General features: G+C 37.4%; 1 long non-coding RNA gene across 1 annotated transcript in view; it reads right to left on the reverse strand.

The window, feature by feature from the left end:
• Window positions 1-449: 449 nt before the first annotated feature.
• Window positions 450-20,172, reverse strand: part of LOC119705777 — a 135,651-nt gene continuing 115,928 nt past the window's right edge. The window contains exon 3 of the long non-coding RNA XR_005258309.1: window positions 450-553. This is a non-coding gene — a long non-coding RNA (uncharacterized LOC119705777). The remainder of the gene's footprint in view (window positions 554-20,172) is intronic.

Genomic DNA, 20,172 nt, shown 5'->3' on the forward strand with positions numbered 1-20,172 from the left:
TAATTTATGATGGAATATTTCTTTGACTATTTCTATGGGATGATAGGGAACACAGGTAACCATAAATGTGAAAATACTGATTAATTATATACAAAGAGAAAATGTCAATGACTGTTTGCTGCAAAAGATCTGAAATTGGAGCTAATGACCTCAGGTACATATACCTGAAGGTGCAGAAGGTGTAAATCTCCTCAATCTGCAAAGCTATGAGCTTTTCACTTCAACTGTCTTGTTATTGTATTCACAAGCTATTAGTTAACAGACATTTAGAAAGAGCAAATAGATTGCAGTTTGGGATAACTAGCATAAATATAATGAGAAAAAAATCCTGATTTAGATACAGAACTAACAGACATGAAAAAACAGAGACATCAGAGGCAAAATGAAATAGGACTATTTCTAACACACTAAACCCCTTACCATCAATATGGTGATTAAAATTTATCAGCCATACAGCAATTGTTGTCCTTGTTTATTTTTTGTGTTGTCAAAAGTTTTCAAATGCAGAAACATAACAGTCACAATAATTAAAGGAAATGGTGAAAGTTCATCGCTGCAAAATTAAAATAAAAAAATTAGAAAAAAGGAAAAAGGAAGGAAGGAAAGAAGGAAGGAAGGAAGGAGTTTAAAACCTAGATGTTTAGACAGTCCTGCAAGCCCCCTTGTGACCTTACTCTGATATTTAACAAAACATTAATCTTCTTGCCAGCAATTATAAAGAATACAGTGATGTAGCTGGGCTCAGTGAGTGAGTAATAGTAATTCCATTGTTCTCTTTTATTTATGCCTTGGCTGTACCAGGCAGATGAGGTAAGTTGGGGCTTTTTATATGTTATTATTCTGAACTGGCAATACATAAAGGCTGATTACACAAATATCTGTCTGTTTCTGAAGCACTGTTTCACACCTCCTTCCAGCTCATGATCAAAGCGTTTCAACATTTTATTATGAAATCATGAATCCCTGCTTAGTTTGCATATGAATTATAGCCTTTAAAAAAAACCACACTGGTGTACAACAGTGACAGTGCCTTTTGAACCAAGGAACAAAACAAGGTGTTACACATTACTTCTGGAAGGCAATGACTTGCTGATTAATTCTGTTTGCTGGAGCACAGTCCAACCTCCCTAGTGAATACATAAGCCTTGAGACCAAAGACATTTTTTTTTGTGAACAGGCCAGTGATTTTTCCTTTTGTAAGAAACTGAGCTCTATTAAGAAGTTGAGAAAATGTTGTCATGTAGCTGTAACCAAAACAAAACTACAAGAGCTTCCTTCTGCTTTTCTGAAATGCAGTAGCTATTCTAAAAATGGAAAATAATCCAATTGTCCAGTTAATAGCATCCCAATGTACAAACCTTGCTTTCTGAAAGTTGCTGAGTGGGTTCCACCCATGTGAATAAAGCACATTGAAAGAAGACAGTGAAGGAGAGCTCCCTAAGCCCTCACAGGTGTCTGCTCCTACTTCTTAGGAAAGCTGCTATGGTGCCTTTAAGATTCACACTTACTAAATTTCAAGGATCAAAAAAACTCTTTATGTTCAATCTTTCTACTTCAGAAAGAGGAGGCATCAAGTTATCCACTCTGATTTTTTACCTTCTGAGAAACTTGCATTTCAGAGTCACAGGACTGTGAATAGAAGACATAACACTGAGTTTTGGAAGAACAGCGTCCAGTTGCTGATGCTTATGCCAAGATGTGGCATTCCTGTATGACCTACACACCTAATTGGATGCCAGCAGCTGATCTTTTACATATACCATGTTTTCCTCACAGTAGTCTGAAAAAGTGCCATTCCTATAAAATATAAAATATACTAAGGATTTTCCAAGTTTGTTTTGCATCATACATATATGAACTGTGAACAATCTAATGAGTAGAAATAAAGTTTTACAAGGTTTTACTGTCAGTAATTTGCAACTATTAATTTTGTTGAAAGCCATGCCATTTCTGTCACTTCAGTCAAAGCAGGATTTGGCCCATAATTATTGACCTTTTTTTGTAATGACATCTTCCTCCTTTGTTCACTTCTCTGTATTGGCAGATGCAGATCATCTTTATAAACCTGATAATGTCACCAAATCAAAATCTAATGTAGGAGGGCAAAGAAAAACTACTTCTGTTTCATGACCTGCCAAAACAGTAATCTAAACTTTGGTTGCTGCACTTCCCCACAGCTGTACAATGAAAGATCATGCAGCCAAGGCAACAGCCAAGCTGAGAACACTTGGTTTGTTAAAGATTTTTCAGATCATCAGTAGGTGGCTGAAGAAATTAAACTTTATACAGCATTTGTTTTCTGAACAGCAAAAGGCTTAGCTTGTCACACTGAATCGTATTTTCCTCTTGGAGTAAACGCATGGAGGTTATCCAAAAGCAGATTCAACTGAATGGCATCTGTGTAACCTGGCTCTGCCTCACTGCTGGCCTCTGGGGCCGTGAACACTCACACATCTTTTGTCATGATATCAGCCAAGGGGTTCTTTGGCTGGCCAATTCAACGCATTTGAAAAAGTCTGTAAAACTAGCTACCACTTCAGATGTTCTCTGTGAAATAACTCTGAATGTGCATCTTTGACCTTATAAACATTTCTTCAGCACAGCCTAAATGTGGGTGGGTTTAGATTCTGTGCATTAGAGTAATTGCATTTTTTACCCTAGCACATTTTAAAGCCGAGCAGAACAGCATTGCAGTGTGTGAGACTAGCAATTATGCTTTTATCAGTATAAATACGTTATTATTGAAATGAATGAATTAATATATAAAGCCTCCATGTGCAGACTTAATAAAAGTGCCAGACCAAAGAAGGAGAGATCCCTGTCTGAATGTCAAACCTCAGAAAATAATCCAACTGGTTCTATTCACAGACAGACAGGCCACATCTCAGAGTACCTTGCAAAATCACTGCTCTCCATGCATGAGACACAAACTCACAAAGGCAAGAATTCAGAGTTGAGCCTTAAGCCCTGTTCATAATTTGTTTCATTGTTCCAGCACATATGAGATATGTAAGACCCCCAGCAGCTTTGAGGCTCCTGTTCTGTTCCTGCACAATAGGGGTGAGTTAAGGATTGCATTGTGTCCGTACCCCCTCAGTTCTGGTGCCTGTGTAAGCTTTAAAGAAGATATTTAGAGTTATCTGAATGAGGTTTTATGGTAATGTTGAAACAACAAAATAATATTTGGGAAAAGTAATAAAATGCTCTCTCAAACTAAGATACATTAAAACTGGCTCAGTATATCGTGCAACTCATTATATGGAATTACACCATTCCTCTGAGCCATGAATTTACATAGAACTGGAAACCATAAGAGATAAGAAAAGACACTTGTAGCCAGTGCTCTAAGAAAAGTATTTTTAATATGAGAAAATATACTTTTTCAGAGCAGATACTTATATGCTCAACCTAGTAAATGTCTACTTCAAAACCTAATTTTATGTAACAAAAATTTATCAAAGCTAATGTTACATAATTTGGTTTTGTCCATTTTTTACACTATTATCTTAATAATTATTTTGTAGTCTCATGAATCCCTGACTTTATGGGATAGATATTGCATTAGCTAGACTCTAATGGATCACAATGACAACTACTTTTAGAAACACTCCTGTGTCACATGCACAGAACCCATCACCATGGAGAATTTAAATAATATTAAATACATACAGAAAAATAGCACAATTAGATGCAGTTACCACAATAATATGCATTCAAAAGGCTTAGAAATCCTCATTCTTTACCTATTTTCTACTTAAAATTATAGAAAATAAGAAATTTTACACCTTCCTGTAAAATTTGTAAAAATTATACTTTCAATATTATCAATAGAGAATTGAGCTGCAGGATGCACAGAAATTTAGTGTGCACCTTGAGGCACTCAGAATTAAAAAGGCCACCCAGGAAAACAATGGAATTGTATCATGCTGATGCAATTAGGATATTATACCATTTGCCACTTTGCTGGCCCATGGAGACTTGTATTATCTGCCTGGAAGTATCTGATGGTTTTGCAGGTTAACTAGAGATAAGATTGTCCACAGTTCTAGAGCTCCAGGTCAAGATGACTTCTAGGTCTCCCAAAACTGGAACATGTAGGGAATTTTAGATACGTATTGCTGGCTTGAGGACATCTTTAAGATGAGAAAAGAGCCACAAGCTCAGCACAACCAGTAGAACTCCTAGAGACGAAATTATTTTCATTTCAGATGTCTGAATTATGAAGGCAAAGGACTGTAATGAGATTTTATTACCCAGAAGCAAAGCTGTTGGTAGCAATGGTTTTAGAAAAATCCTGAAGAACCATAAGGTGGAATAATGTGCTCTTCTGGGAGTAAAACAACCTTCAGCCTCTGTAGGGTAGGTAGATGCTGCTTTCTGAGGGCTCTGGCTGCACTTAACTTGGCTGAACTTCTAAGAAAAGCAGTTATACTTCTCTTTTGAATACTCCTGCTGCCAGAACACTGAGGGTACCCTTCTAATTTGGGAAAGGGACAGGGAAGAACAAAGGAGGAGGATATAAACACTGCCTAACAGGCATGTATCCTACCTTTAAATTTTCTAAGAAATATATCGTTTCTTCTTGTTCTCCAGCTGCAGCTGCAGTTCCTAAATTTCTGCAAAAGTGAATGAGGAAAAACTTATTTTGGGGCTCTAACTTGGCTAACTCTAATTCAACACTTGAGACTTCTGTTGGTGAGGTAATCTTATCTTGCTCACACTTGTTGTTGCCATATGGAATTTAGAGCAACCTTTGACTCTGGTTTCTTCTCTCTTTCCTGTTCTGAGCTACTATTTCCACTATCAACTGCATTTAATACACATTTCCAAACCATGTTTACAGTTGCAGCAGTATATCTAGGTCAACTTCTAGTCAATGACTGTAAGAGTCTTCCTGACAAACTTGCTACACTTTTGCTCTCGAAAATGGAGATTTATGGGGATCAGATAGCTCAAGAGATTTTCTATTTTTCCCCCAATTTTCTCATTACTCTGATGTTTGTTACATTTCTTGAATTCAGTCATGTATATCACACGGATGGTCAGTTTGCACAGCCATTCTAGAATATAACTGAAAAATGCAGCCATCACTATGATCACAGAAGCATTTGGTGATTTTGGAACTTTAAAACAAGCTGTTGTGGCAAGACAATTCATAGTCTCACACAAGAATGTACAAAACCAAAAGGTCAGAAGCTCTCTCTTGCTACTCATCCTCAGAGGCATGTAGAAGCTCGAAAACACACATACTCAAAAAAATGTTTTCACTCAGAATCTGAGGTTCTGCTCTTGGGCACACTTGGACCATTATTCACCGAACCCACAATTTGAGCTTTCTTTCTCCTACATCCCATGGTTTGAATGAACTTGCATTCTCCAAGCACAGCTGGTCACTCCTCTTTGTCTCCAGTGGCTTCACCTCTTTTGCCCAGTATATGAGAGAGCTGGAACCATTCCTAAAGTAATTTTAATGTCTTTTTGCTACCTTTCGAATAATTTTGAAAGGAAAAATTGTTTTCTACTGAGGTTACTCTACATTAGCCTAAGGAACTTTGGGATTTACTCATAAAACTTTTAACAAAGTAACAAGCAAGTTTTGTTCAAATAAATAAGCACTTAAAATTGGATGCAAAGGTACCAAGGTCCCTAATCCTGGTCCGATTCAATGAGATTCTGGAGCTTAATTCCCATGGTCAGCACCTTAGATATTTTGGCACAAAGGAAACGGGTTGAAAATTGGCTTCCCATGAAACTTCACGTCACTTTTGGTACAGGAATGGTTTGGCAAGCATCCAGGCAAAGACACCTGACTGCCACAGGCAGGGAGGTGAGCATTCGTTCTGCAGCTTCTGCATCAGCCACATTGCACTGCTGAGCAGAACAATTGTCAAATACTTTTAAAAGCTAGACTCCTAATGCACAAAAATGGCTATGGGATTAAGCCATATACAATTTTTAAAGATATCTTTTGTCTCTGTAGCATCTGTTCTCATCATGAACTCATTTTCTTATCTATGCTTGGGTCCATTTCTTAAATCTGAACACAGGACAAATATTTCCACTGGCTTACATGGGTGTTTGAGTCTGAAAATAATACTTTCAATATGGCTAATTCATCAGGAAAATAAAAAATACATTTGCACAGTTTTAGTATGCTTCTTCCTTTAGTATTTCTCTTACTTAACCATAAATGTAAATTTACATTACTTTGTAAATTATGCTTATAATTATCTATATAATCTCAGCATCTTTAACAAATTAACAATAAGAAGTATCAGTGAAAAACAAGTTACATCCACTTGAAATAAATTAAGCTGCTATTTATATCTGATACACATTCTTCCCAGTCGTGACGGGACTGATGTAAGACCATCACTTCAGTCAGATATTCCTGTCTCTCAGACATTTCCTCGCTCTCTCTTGCCAAAGTCTCTTGTTAACTGTTCATGAAAGGTCTTCCTAGACGCTGATCTGCTGCATGAGGTCCTTAGCATGACCCTCTTTATTCATGCTGAGATCATATCTACTGATTTTCTAGCTCTTCTCCTCCAGGTTCTGTGCTGCAGTCCTTCCTTTTTGAAGTTTCTATTTTCATAGATGACCATTACTTTCTTATATTTAATTCCTCCTAAGTGCTGTAATTTCCCAAATGTTTTTAATTCCATAAGCTGTTTCCTGTGATCTTCTCCAGACTACTTCTCAGCATGGTTTTCAGCTTTCTCTGGGGCTATATTTTTTTATCCACCTCTTCCTCTCCTCTCTCTTCCCTCAGCTACAACAGCACTGGCCTCCTTCAGCCATAGCTCATTTGTCTGTTTAGCATCTGTTTGTCATTCATACCCCTTGATGTTAGAACACTCATCTTTTTCATATTCCCATCTACAGCCCACTGTGAATAGTTGCACAATGCCTTAGAGTCACCATAAGCATTTAGCGCTATTTCTCTATTAGGACATTTGCATCCTTATCTCCAATGCTCTCCTTTTTCCCTGGGAAGTTTTAATATTGTCGTCACTGCTTTGAATTTACTGTTTCCTGCAGCTGATCTTTAATTAGAAAGCTGTAATGGGACAGTGCACTTGCAGAAGCCTCATTTGTCCAGACTCCATGTCTAACAATCTGTTCCTAAATACAGAGTTTGTCAAAATGCAGGTCTTCCATTTCTTTTATTACTGTTAAGGGAGCCCAATGAAAATGTCCTAATTTGTCCCGATACTCAGAATTCACAAACACTACAAATAAACTGGCATCACTTCATGAAAATAACATTGTAGAATTTGCTTTGGAGACAACAATTGGTAAATTGGTATGTAGTAGCCATGCTCTTCTAAGCTTTCTCTGTTGTGTTTCTCCACGCAGCTGTGAATCAATTCAAGCTGAACAAGGTAGAATTTTTATAGAATGTTCTATCCTGAGGCTAACTGATTTTTCCCCCCATTGCCCTGAAACTATTGTAATCAGTATTTATTCTTGAAAAAACTTGAAGGCCATAATTAAATATCAAGTCCCTGTTGTGACATGTAAATGCACCCATTTTTTATACAACATGAGAGAGTTTGCAAGCCATGCATGTGAGTGATACAGTGAATACAAAACAGATGAGGAAAGCCCAAGGTAACAGTGAGATGATAGTGGCTGGTGTAATAAGCAGTGCTACTGCACCTCAACTGCTTGGCTCTGATTAAACTAATGTAATAACTGCTACCATGCTAAGAAAAGGCATTAATAGCAGAATGGTGGTTTATTGTCTGCTCTCTTCTGAAATTTACTCAGCACCAAAGTATTTATTAGAAACATATTTATTGTGTACTCACTTTTGGATGGGCCATATGTTCCTCTGCTGATGATGTAATAATTTGTGTTTATTTTTTTTTAAGTGCTGTATAAAAAGATTTAAAGATGAAACTGGAACAAGTCATTAGATATCAGTGCTGAATGTGAGATCAGTTTCATAGGAAGACAGTCATGCCTCCAACAAGAAGTTTTGCTCTAATGAAATGAAGGAGATCAAAGATGATAGAAAGCAAAGCTATGTAATGAAACAGTGATTTAAGAAGCCTGGGACATTTATTTTATTTTCATTGTAAGATAGGTTACTTGCCTTACAGTTTGGTATTGTTTATTCTGGTGTCTGTACATGGTTTTGATTATATTAATTACATTATTGGCCAAATTCTAAACTGTTGTAAATCAAAATTACTATTCTGACTCCAATGAATGACAGTGACTTACACCAGCTGATAATCTACCCTTCAATGCAAATGCAGGATAAAGACTTTGCAAGCCTTCTAAGAAGTTTGTTTGTTTGTGAAAATGTTACAATTTATTGCCGTTTTGCAAATGGATAGAATTTCTTGCTGTAAATACTTTAATTACTATTATAAAATGAATTGAAATTTAATTAAAGATGAAAAAAAGCACAGTGGAAATTTTTAAAAGGATAAAACCAGCGAGAAACACTCCCAGATTTGAATGTCATTTTAACAGTAATTTGAACCAACATCTGAAACGTGTTATATAATTTTAAACATATACTAAAAATTATTTTCTTCCAGCTTAGAGCAAGTGCAGACTCAATAGTTGTTCCAAAGCTTTTAGCTATTTTCCCCCTCAATCTCTAGACATAAACAAACAAGAATGCTAATTAAAAAGTTACTTCAGGCAATAATCTTGTCAAAGTAGTTAAAGAGGGTTAGACTCAATCATCAGAAGGTAGGGCAACATCTAGAGAAAGTATTCATCATATAAACACATTGCATTTATTTAGTCAGTGATTCTCCACCAGTTTGAAACAAATGCTTTGGACACTATTGAAAAAATATTACTTTTTCTCTTAATGAAACAAGCAAAGGTGTGTTTGATTCTCTTTAGGTATAAAATGAACATTACACTGTTCCAAAAGGCATTTATGATACTAAACATGTGGTCAGGTTTTACTGAAGATTGTCGTACCCTAAATTTTCCTTGTTTCTCAGAGGCTCTCACCAATGGCACCACATGCTGTTTCTCCACTGTGGCAGCAACTTTACTGGGGTTTATGGGGGACCAGTACAAATGGGTAAAGCTAAACCTGATTTCTAAAAGGACTTCAGAGTGGTTTGTGTGCAGGCACTGTCAGCGTGTCAACAGCTCAGCTGTGGGCATCCTTGCAGAAGGAATGTAAACTCAGCAGGTTTTATTGGGTACAGCTGAAGGGCTGGACTCCAAATGCATCTCTCAGGGTCTAAGCAGGCTACACACACATCTGGAGTGCCCTCGAAGAAGGCGAGCGAGGCCTTTGAGCGGGCAGAGCTGTGGTGGGGCCATGGACCAGGGCCTCAAGGGGCACCTGCTGGGAAATTTGGGCACAGCCAATGACACCTGTAAGATTTCAGCCCAGAGAACATTTTCAATTGCATTGCAAAATGTGTAAGAACTTGAATGCTTCTTGGAAGAAAGCAAACTCCAGTGAAGATTAAACACCTTCTTGTGCTGCCACAGAGACTATTCATGGAGCCCTCTGTGGAAATCAGCAAAATCCCTGGGGAAGCTGACAGCTCTATTCCATTGGCACTCACTGCCCCCATCATGTGTTTATCTAGGTAGTTACCTTCAAAATACACCCTTCATGGTGCAGTGTGACACACTGAGGATTTGTATTGATGGTGTAGCTCAATATGCCAGTGCAAATGAACGTAATGTTCTGTAATTTATGCCTTTCTTTTTAAGACAACATGTCCTCATGTTTTTCCAAGAATAGATGTATAACTTAGTATTTTGGGCACTGATCCACTTTACACATTTCCTGATCTGCCCTTGTGTTACTGGAAAACATTTTCCAGGACAAAAGCTCATCCTGGTTTGTGCAAGCAATAAAATCAATTCAATTGAACAGAGATGATGGTTGCACAAATGTGTATATTGTGTTAAACACAAATGTTGACATTTATCAATATGATTTAGAACCAACCGGATAAATTTCTTCTAGTAGACCAAACTTTTAATAGTATATTTGCGTAACACTTGCATTGAACTTAGAACAGCCTGTGTTCTGCATAATGTTTCAAATAGGAGTGCTAAATTGGTACATTTCTTTCCCATTGAACAATGATTTTATGTTTCTGGCAATGGTTTTGTAAGATATTGTACTTGTTAGCCAAAAAAAACCACTCAGAAAATAACTCTACTCCTACTTTGAAGTACAACTATAACAACAGGGTTTTTTTAGGAATGGATATGACCCATCTTATTTTTACACATTATATTATTTCTTTTTCCCAAATGTCAAAGATACTTATCTTAGTGAAGGGCTTCTTCATAGATCACATTTCCCTATTTTTTTCTAGGCTACCCTCAAGATGAATGAACTTTATCTTTCCAGGAAGTTAATTTTTTTTATTTAAAATGTGAAATCTTGTTGAGTTCCAGGGTTAAGTGCATGGTTTCAAAACATATGGCTCTCTTATTTCTAGCTATATTTAACATTCTTTTATCTTGAAACATTTTACACAATTTCTCAGAAATACCATTTGTTTAAAAATAAAAATAATTTTTTGAGAATAAAGTCTCCAGCAGGACCTCTATTTACATACAGGACACAACCCTGGCAACAATTTAACTCCAGCTAGTTGGAGAAATTCCACCTGGACTAAATGTCCCACAATCAAACTGGCGTGTGTTCCAGAAGATGGTTCACTATCAGATGACAACTGAGAGTAAGTTGCATTTCTCTTTGCATCAAGAGAAATATAACCATTTATGCAGGAATTTTACATAGGCAAGTGGGCCTAAATTGTTCCACTTTGTGCTGGGCCTTGCTCTCAGAGCACTTCATGGGGCAACTTTTAGAGAGCCCCAGGTCAGACTGGGATTCCCACTGAATCTGGCAAGAGTGCAGTACCTTCTAGACTATACATATTTCATTAATAAACCACTCCCAGATGTTTCCCTGTTAAATATTTCAGCTGGGCAATCAGGACCTCCAAGATACAAAACTAAATAAACAGAAAGTATTTGAGTGTTTCAGAGTTACTCATAAGAGAAAAGCTAAGACATACTTTTGGGAGCTGTGCTACTTCTAATACCATTAGGAAAGAGCCAGTCCTGAATAAACATGAAGAATTTGAGAGCTACAATAATTAACACACAAATACAGCTGACTTTGTAATGGCCAGCACTGTTTCATTAATGAAAGTGTTCTGTTAAGCAATCTGGGTAAGATCCAGAATGTTCCCACCACAGAATCAGTGATACCTCTTGCACTACCTTGCATCAGGTGTTTAGCAATGGTATTACACAGCAAGGCTACTTCATCTATTAAAATTGCAAGAAATAAATAACTATTGAGGATACTTACAACTAGGATACTCTTTAAAAGGCAGAATTGAGTGCCACTTTCCTCTTATCCACTGTGTCACACATCCAATCAGTTCTGCCCTTATACCTGCACAAGAGAAAAAGGAATGGTTTAAGGTTTTGATGAAAAAACAAGTATCTAATATGGCCTAATCAGTCATACAGATGTGGCAGCATCCTCCTGCCTTGCAGATTCTCAGTGAATAACCCCCTCCTAGACACTTTCTGTGTCAATTTTCTAAACTACTCCTATTAAGATTTTAATGTAGAATTTCTACAATTACACAGAGATACATAGAATTATTGCAGAAATATTTCTATGGTACTATAGAAATATTTACTGAAGTTGAAATTCAAAATGTGCTTTCACATAGGAGGGCGAAATCCCAACATTTCATATTCTAGTGCAGAAGCAGCTCCATTAGACCAATCACCATAATCTGGATGCAATTATCTTTGTTTTTTCTTCAAAAAGTTCTATTTTTATAACTTAAGAGTGTTGTATGAACCTTTCTGGTTTTAATGAGATCATATTTTTTATCAAAAGACTTTTTTTTTTCTCAAATGATTCTTAATATTGCCTTACAAAACATAGATTTGTCATGAGAAAAGGTAGCTAAAGTGCATTGCACAGCCCCTTGTTTCCCGTAATGTTCCACTGAATTTCATAGAAATAATCTACTGGAGAACTACTACTCAACATGAAGAATTGTGAGACTCTGCCTGCCACGTCTCTATCGTGATCATCTAAGATAGTTACAGTCCACAGTATTCAAACTGTGGAAAATGGCATAAAACTGCACAATAGCTAGGAAACACAACCAAGATTGATCTTCCAGTACCATTAGGTCTATTACATTCAAGTATGTTAAAAGTGAATAATAATAATAATCTTTAAAATTACAAATAAAAGTCTAAGTAAGGCTGTGAGGACATAAAAAACAATGATGACAGTCTACTGTGAGGACAGTTCGAAAGGGATATAATGTATTTGTGAGATTTAAGTATGTGCTACTAATACTTTTATTAAATGGTAAACCTATACTTTGCAGATTTTTGATCATGACATATATTGGAATTTACATTAAGGAGAGATGGCTACTCATAGACATTACTGTTTATAAATAATATCTCTTTTATGTAGCATACAAACTACGGGAATTATTTAAAGGAGTGCTGATACTGAAAAACGAGTATTGATTAAAAGACAAAAAACAATCCCCAAGAAAATTGAGCATTGAAATCAGACAAAAACATTAAATAAAAGAATGAGCAGTACCCGTAACCTGGAGTGCCACTTCCTAAGAAACACATACAGTAGCAAAATCTATTTTAATTGCATATGGGGACTTTGCCTGGATTATGCCCAGCCACATGACAAACCATTACCAAGTCCCCTGTTGGGAGTAAAGGACAAAAAGGGCTTTTACTTGGCTTGTTGCCACTCTTCTCAGGAACAATAAGTCAGTCACTAGTCACAAAACAAGAGTCCCCTGCATCAAGCCAGCCACCCCCAGGGAGGCTCTGGCTGGCAGCAGCTCCAGGCAGCTCCAGCTTCCCAGTGCCCAGTGCTGGGGGCTGGCAGCCCCTCTCCTTGGCACCAACTAAACTGGGCTCTCCAGTCAGCCCCTCTCTTTACAACTCTTCTTCATTGCTCTGGATCACATTCTTTTTCAAAGTTATTGAATAGCAAAGAGAGGCAGTTTAAGACTCCAAGCCATGAAATATTCTCCTGATTAAGGAGTAGTCACATTCTATATTTCCAAATGGGACGAGTTTCATTGCCTCTGGCAAGAGCAATATGTACAAGGCTACTGCATCATGGCTGGGCTCAGAGTAATCAATGGTTAACTGGCCAAATAAAGGACAAACAGTACCACTGGGGCCCCAGCAAGGATCATGATAAAGGACCTGGAAGGCTTCTGATTCCTTAAGGGCCTGGAAGGCATAGAGGTCCTCTGGGAAGTGAGTTACACAGTCCCTGTAAGTGCCCAACGAGTGCATTTTGAACATCCCACTGATATCATCAGCAAAGGCTGGCCACAAAATCAAGGGATCTTCTCAGCCTTGTGAAACAGAAACAATCTCAGCCACCCAGAAACTCTGTTTTAATGAAAAATGGGGGAACAAGGTAAAAAAAGAGCTCATTTGCAGTACACATTTTATAAAATATTTTTTTAGGCATCTTTAAAGACAAGGGAAGGAGTCCCTTGTCCCTTGTCTTTCCCATTGTGTCATTTGTTATCATGGTACTACCATAAGGACTTAGCCTCCTTCCACCTTCTGAATTCCTAATCTGGTGATGCTATTGCTCAAAATGACATTTTATTTCCCCAAGAATCACACATGAGTTGAACTAATGCCTGATAAGAAAGATTCATTGTGACTTTATTCAACATTTTTTATAGTTGCACGAGAACCTGTTCTTTTATTTTCCAGTGCAAATCTAACTATTTTTTTGCATGGAATAGATAATCTTATCTGTGGATTGGTATTGTAGGTGAATATTTTTCCATTAATACTTCGTAAGTTTTTCAATTAATCTCAGAACAACCATACTTGTTTTTCTTGTAGCATGGTATCAGTTTTATTTTTTTTAGGATTTGTAATTCTCCATCAGATATAGTAAGATCATTTTACCATAGATACAAAGATAAAAAAGGCAAATTATTATATGACTTCTAGATACATCAGGAAAAAAAGACCACAAATATCAAGACCATAAAAATTCTCATGTTTATGATTTCCCTATTTTTATAATACTATGTCAAATTTTCTACATTTTAAATACCATTGCACAATGAGAAAACAGCTGAATTGTTACTTTCCCTTAGAATTACATCTGAAATGTTTATAAATAGTTGATTCCCACCTTTTCAAAGTTCCTTGAAAATGCAATGTGCATTAGTTTGCACACAATGCACTAATTAGCACAACGAATGCTGGTTTATATTTGTAATCCCACCTAGAATCCATCTTTGCATTAGTTTCAGGTCAGAAAAGATGCTAAATTCAGTATTTTCATAACTGCAAGAAACAGATAATAGAAAAGCTGTGTGTTGGATTTCTCTGCTGAGGTTAATAACACGCACAACAATGTAAGCAATTTAACTCCTTTAAGCAGCTTTGATCCCACCATTGTGTTTCATGTGTTAACAAAAAACTTCGTTAACAAAAGTTTCAATATCGATAATAAAATATAAAAATAAAGGTTAAGAATAAAACCAGACATCCCAAGTGCTAAGTGTTTAATGGAAAGAAGGATGAGGAACCAAAGAAAAGGCCCCCACATTTGCACAAACACTGCCTGTTTTTCACACAGTTTCGGAGTAAACATTCTCAGGCAATGAATTGGTTCCAGTACTTATGCAGAAATGTTAACGAAACACATCTCAGATATGTGCATTTAATTGCTTTTGTAATTATATATCCTGACACTGAAAACAGCACTAGGCCCAAATAAACATGTTCAGTTTTGGGGGGTTACTTCTGGAGAAATTCCTTAAGGTTTTGTTTTGCCAGTTTCTCTGATTATGTTCTTTAAATGGTATCCAGCCCCAAGGCAACTTTGATAAAGTCAATGAAATTATACAGGTAGAAAGAACAAAAATGCAGTCTTTGGATTTCAAATAGTGACAACACCAGTCTCACCATTAAGCCTGACATAAGAACCTTTTAATTTAAATGTAGTCTCCAAAAGACCAAATTACCAGCAACATGTTCTCATTAATTCCTGTAAGGGATGCTCAAGATTTGACCCCTCATTGTTCTCCTTATCGAGAAGTGGCTGAGTCATAGTATTAATAAGCCATCACTCCTTTAAGTGGTCATTCACTGCTGGGCGGGGAAAAGATAGGCTCATCCTTTTGAAGTGGGAATGGGCAAGCAAGGCTGCTGTAATAGGCTGTGATTATTTTCACTATGAATGCTCTCCCAGCTTTCAAAAATTAAAAGGAGCACTCATTTTCCTGCTTGAGTATTTCTCACACTGGCAAAAAAATGAAGCCTTTGAAATGTAAATGATTTAATCTTTGCAAACCCCTTCTTCAGAGGGAGGTACAGCTTCATTTACAAAATGAAGACATTTTAGGAAATGATTATCATTGTAAAATTGAGGTCAGCAGGGAGTCCGAGTTCAAACTCTTAGAATATCAGCAGTGTAACAAGTTTGATCTTCCTTACTGCATTGCTTGCATTTGCTTCTCTGGGTTCCAGCAGAGAGCCATTGTCAGTCAGAACTTGTTCCCACTCATTTCCCCTGGTTAAATAAAATAGTTATGCTTATTGCATAGAGTTAGTCAGTCCAATAAAAGTTAGGGCAAAACTAAAAATAAAAAAGGGAAGTTGAAATTTATTTTGATTAATGTATGAACTATGAACATATTCAACTTAGAACATTTAAAGGCTGACAGCACTGAGGGTATTTTTTTTCATGTTTAGTTCAGGCAGTAGTGTTGGGCAGTGTTACTATACTGTAACTGAAGGAGACCACCCATAATGGTGAGAGACTATTTCATTTAAAATGTAAACATTAAATCCCTAATCTCTCTTCTACAACATCCAAGTAGAATGACAATTATTGTTGCTGGCATTATAGGGTTTTATGGTATCAGTCAGGCTTATTATGAACTGATGGAGGTGATAAATTTGTATAACAAAGTGCAAATGATAACAGCTGCCATATGACAACAGCTATTATGGAGAGCTTCCCTGCACTGATGGGCATTTCAGCTGAAACCAAGGGAAATCTGTCAGAAAGGAGGATGAATCTGAGCAAAACATAAAGTGAGGAGTTACAGAATTTTATCGGTGATCTTGAGATATAAGTTCCTCATCTTTTAATCAGTGCTTTATACTTATTTTCAGTGGAGTTATCTTTCTGCCATTCCTGAAGAGCCATTTCTGTCTCGCAGCCAGATACATTGAAAGGGATAGCTAAAATTAGAATGTCAAAATGTCATCTGCCTTACAAAGATCCTTGATGTTACACTGATATGACCGATGAAATGCTGTTACTGCTTTAAAAAATTTATATACATTTACCCACATATCAACAACATGCAATAGAAAAATACCAAGTTAAGCAGAATACAGCACCTGTCCAATATCTTGAAAAAGTATAGGTAAGAATGAAAGGCTGCCTGTAGTCAAGTTAAAGTGATACAGTTTGAAGTCAGTCTAAAATCTGGGTAGCCAGGCTTGCAGAACACTTACCCAAACCAAACTTAAGGAGATTTGTCTTTACTAATGACAAAAAGCAAAATATTAGCAGTAGCTTTTAACATCTTTCAGAAAGAGAAGAACAATTTGATTCTATAAACAAAACTGCACAATTTTTCAAAATGACCACAATGTTAAAAAAATATGTAATAACATTTCCAAAGAGATAAAAGAGAAAGTCTGAACACCATCCACCACATATCCAGTGTCAGTGCTTACTGGTTTTTCTGGTTGAAGCAGGTGTTTTGTTTGTGTGCACTGGAGTGTGAGGCAGCTGTAGCTGCTCTCTCGAGGTATGAAGGGCTCCATTATGAGCAGCACCCCGCTCCCTTTCCAAGGCAAGTTCACAAGCTGGGCAATTGCTGCAGTGGAGAAAGCTCCACACCCTGGCTTTTGGGCAAGACTTCTTTTTCTCAGAGGAACTATACACCTGAAAAGTTGTGCAGGTGTAGAATAAAGGAGTGTGATCAGAAACAAACATGAGGAAAAGTCATGCACAGTAAATTGAGGTTTCAAAGCATATGGCCAAGTGTGTCTTGCTGACTCCTGGAAACTTCACATGAGTTCTGGATAGCACTGGCCTGAAAGACAGCTGTTCAGCAGAAGACTGGCTTCTTTCTGCCAATATTACTTCTTTAACTATTTAAAGGTATCTAGGAAGTTTTAGACCTGATACTTGTAACAGAAGCCAGAATGCAAGAGGTCTAGAGCTGGATGAACTTAAACTTTAGAATATCTAAGTTTGGATGAACTGCTGCTGTAACAGATAATTAAAAGCTGTTCCAGACCGTAAACTCCCTGGGAGAAAGACTGCTCCTTTAGTGTGTATAAAAACATCCACACACAGCATGTTGGGCAGCAAGATCCCTCAGCCTTCCCCCATCTCACACTCTCCAGCAGAGGAGTCAGGTCACAGGAGAGAGCAGGATTCAATGTAGGCAAATTTTACTGAGCTGGAAATGAAATCCAGAAAATTCACAAAGATTTTGAAATCAGAATTTTAAACAGACTTTACCCAGAAGATTTCTTATTTTTAAAATTATTATTGTGAACACTTTCTTATTGCCAACAGAGCTTAATATTGTGCCCCCCAGTTATTTTTTTCAGAAGGTTCAGATCAAAGGTAGGATCACAAATACTGCATTAACTCGGGACAAGATGTACCAGTGGAACTCTTTAGATTATGCTTCTTTAGCTTCACATTCCGGGCAACTGATACAATATTTTATACAATATTTTACTTTGGAGAAGTTGAAATCAATTCTGTATGACATCTTCTGAAATCATGAAGCAGGGAGCTTAGCTACTCGCCTGGAACTCTTTAGGAAAGATCTGCCTTGAACTTCTTAACAAATGCTGTGCTTTGTCATTAAGTCATTGCTTCTGAAGTTCTTCAAACTGCTTCCAAGTAATTTTCTTAATATTCTCTTCGGTGGCAGATATTTTACACATTAAATCTATTTTTCATGTTAGGCCAATGATCAAGAAGACTGGTGTAATCCACTGGGGAAACATATATTCCAGTTTTCATTCATGCTTTAGAGTATTGTCACAGCCCAGCACAAAGGAATAATCTGATTGTTTCTCATAAAGCAAGAACAAATCATGATTGAAGGATTTCTTCTATTTAAAGCTATGCTTTGCAAAGCCTATTGAACTTGCTAGAAGAGTCATCTCCGATGCCTACACTAACTACACAAAGCTGCTGCACAGTTGCCATTCAAGGGCTAATTTAGTACCAAAAGGCCAATATTGCTGATTTGCAGATTACAAATATCACGAGATATTAATTTATTTATATTTAAATCAGGCTAAAAGATTAAGAGAACTTTCAGTAGATCCATTTACAATTAAAATGAGCGTTAAGTTTGAATTACTTTTCTATAATCTGGCCACAGCTGGGGTTTGAAAGAGTTGCCGCCAGAATGATGCAAGGCATTTGCCTTTGACAAAGCAACGCGAAATTCGTGTAAGTGGGTGAAAGAGCATTAGATTATATCACCTCGTAGGTCAGCTGGAAAATACAATATGTATTCTGATTATGAGAAAACAGAGTGAAAGGCAGAAAACAGGTGCCGAGGGCTGGGCTTTGGGGCCGAAGGCAGCGCCGGGAGCGCGGGGACGGCGCTGCCAGCCCTGACCCCGGGCCGGGCCCGCGCTGCCGAGCCCCGCTCCGCTCCTGCCGCCTGTGCCCGGGCCCGCCGCTGTAAAATGCAAAACCAGCGCACGGAGCACGCTGCTTTGGAGGTCTGCCACTTGCATTCAGGCAACCATTTGTACTTTTGCAGGCGTAATCAATCTCCTGTTGCTATCAGCGGGGAGCGGGGCTTTGCTGCTTTATGGCTTAAAAGTAGTTTTGTGCAAATTCTGCTTCCCTCCCCCCTCCCTTTAGCTCCACTACTCACAGGATTTCCAGGGACATGGGCTAGAGCTGAGAAAAGAAGCTTGTTTGATTTAAGCACAGAGGGGTTTTTTGTGTGTGTGTTTATATTTTCTCTGCATCTATTAAGGGGTGAGGGGGAGAGACTTCATTTATATGTTAATATTAGCCGGCACCCTGACTAAACTGACAGAACTATTTCATGGGAAGCTGACAAATTTTGTCAGCTAGGCTATCTTTCCACATCTCAATAGTGGCAATAATCTTGATTAGCAAAACAATTGGGGGCCAAAGAAGTCCTGCTGTTCCAAAGACCCTCTTCTCAGGTTACAGTTTGCTAATGTGATGAATCCAGAGAGTCCTTCAAGCTTGAAAAAATTCCCCAAAGCAGCTGAATTTAGGCAAATGAAGGGAACCATTTTGGAGGCCGGACAAAAGGGGTTAATTTGATCGACCATGTCTCCATAGTCTTATAACAATCATTTACTTAACAAGCATATAGAGAGTCATTCCATGGAAACTGGTGGAGTTAACAGAGGAAGTTCGAATAGAATATCTGTTTATCCCAGATGTGTGGGAATTTTAGCCAAAAAACAACACCACATAATTGCTGCCTGTGGTATTGATTCTTACACAGGAACAACAGCAGAACTAAAGGGCTCTGAGCACGTCAGGAAGGCCCTGGCTATGGAGCAGCACAAGCTTCCATTTTCATTAGCTTGTTGCATTGCTAATAAAATAATTAAAAATTAACACTTTCAGGGAAACTAAATGAATTCAAAAGGTTTGTGCAGTCCTATTAGCAGTGCAATTTAAAGCAACCACTTCTGTTTTCAAAAGTAAGGGCATTTGTAATATTTTTGATGCATATTCATTAATCTTCTTAAATGTTATTATATTGTTGCTTGTTATTGTATTATTAGATAACAAGCTATGTTCTGAATTATATCTATGCATCTCAAATCCAGTGTATTTTTTCTAGAGCAGTCAGGCTACATTTGTCTCAAGAACAGGACCAAGTAGTTACTAGAGCTGTAAGCAATGAAATATACTTGGTCCAGGTCAGCAAAAATATATAATCACCATATAAAATACCCCTGTTTTGGGTCCTATCTCCCACTTATTTATGAATGCCATTAATTTTCAAATCTATCATAAGTTGGTCTAAGATCATGAGATTCTGTTTAACCCTCTGATTCAGTTTTTAAACTTACATTGAAAATTTTATTGTAAAAGTA

Source organism: Motacilla alba, chromosome 11 (genome assembly GCF_015832195.1).
Source record: "Motacilla alba alba isolate MOTALB_02 chromosome 11, Motacilla_alba_V1.0_pri, whole genome shotgun sequence".
Taxonomy (NCBI): domain Eukaryota; kingdom Metazoa; phylum Chordata; class Aves; order Passeriformes; family Motacillidae; genus Motacilla; species Motacilla alba.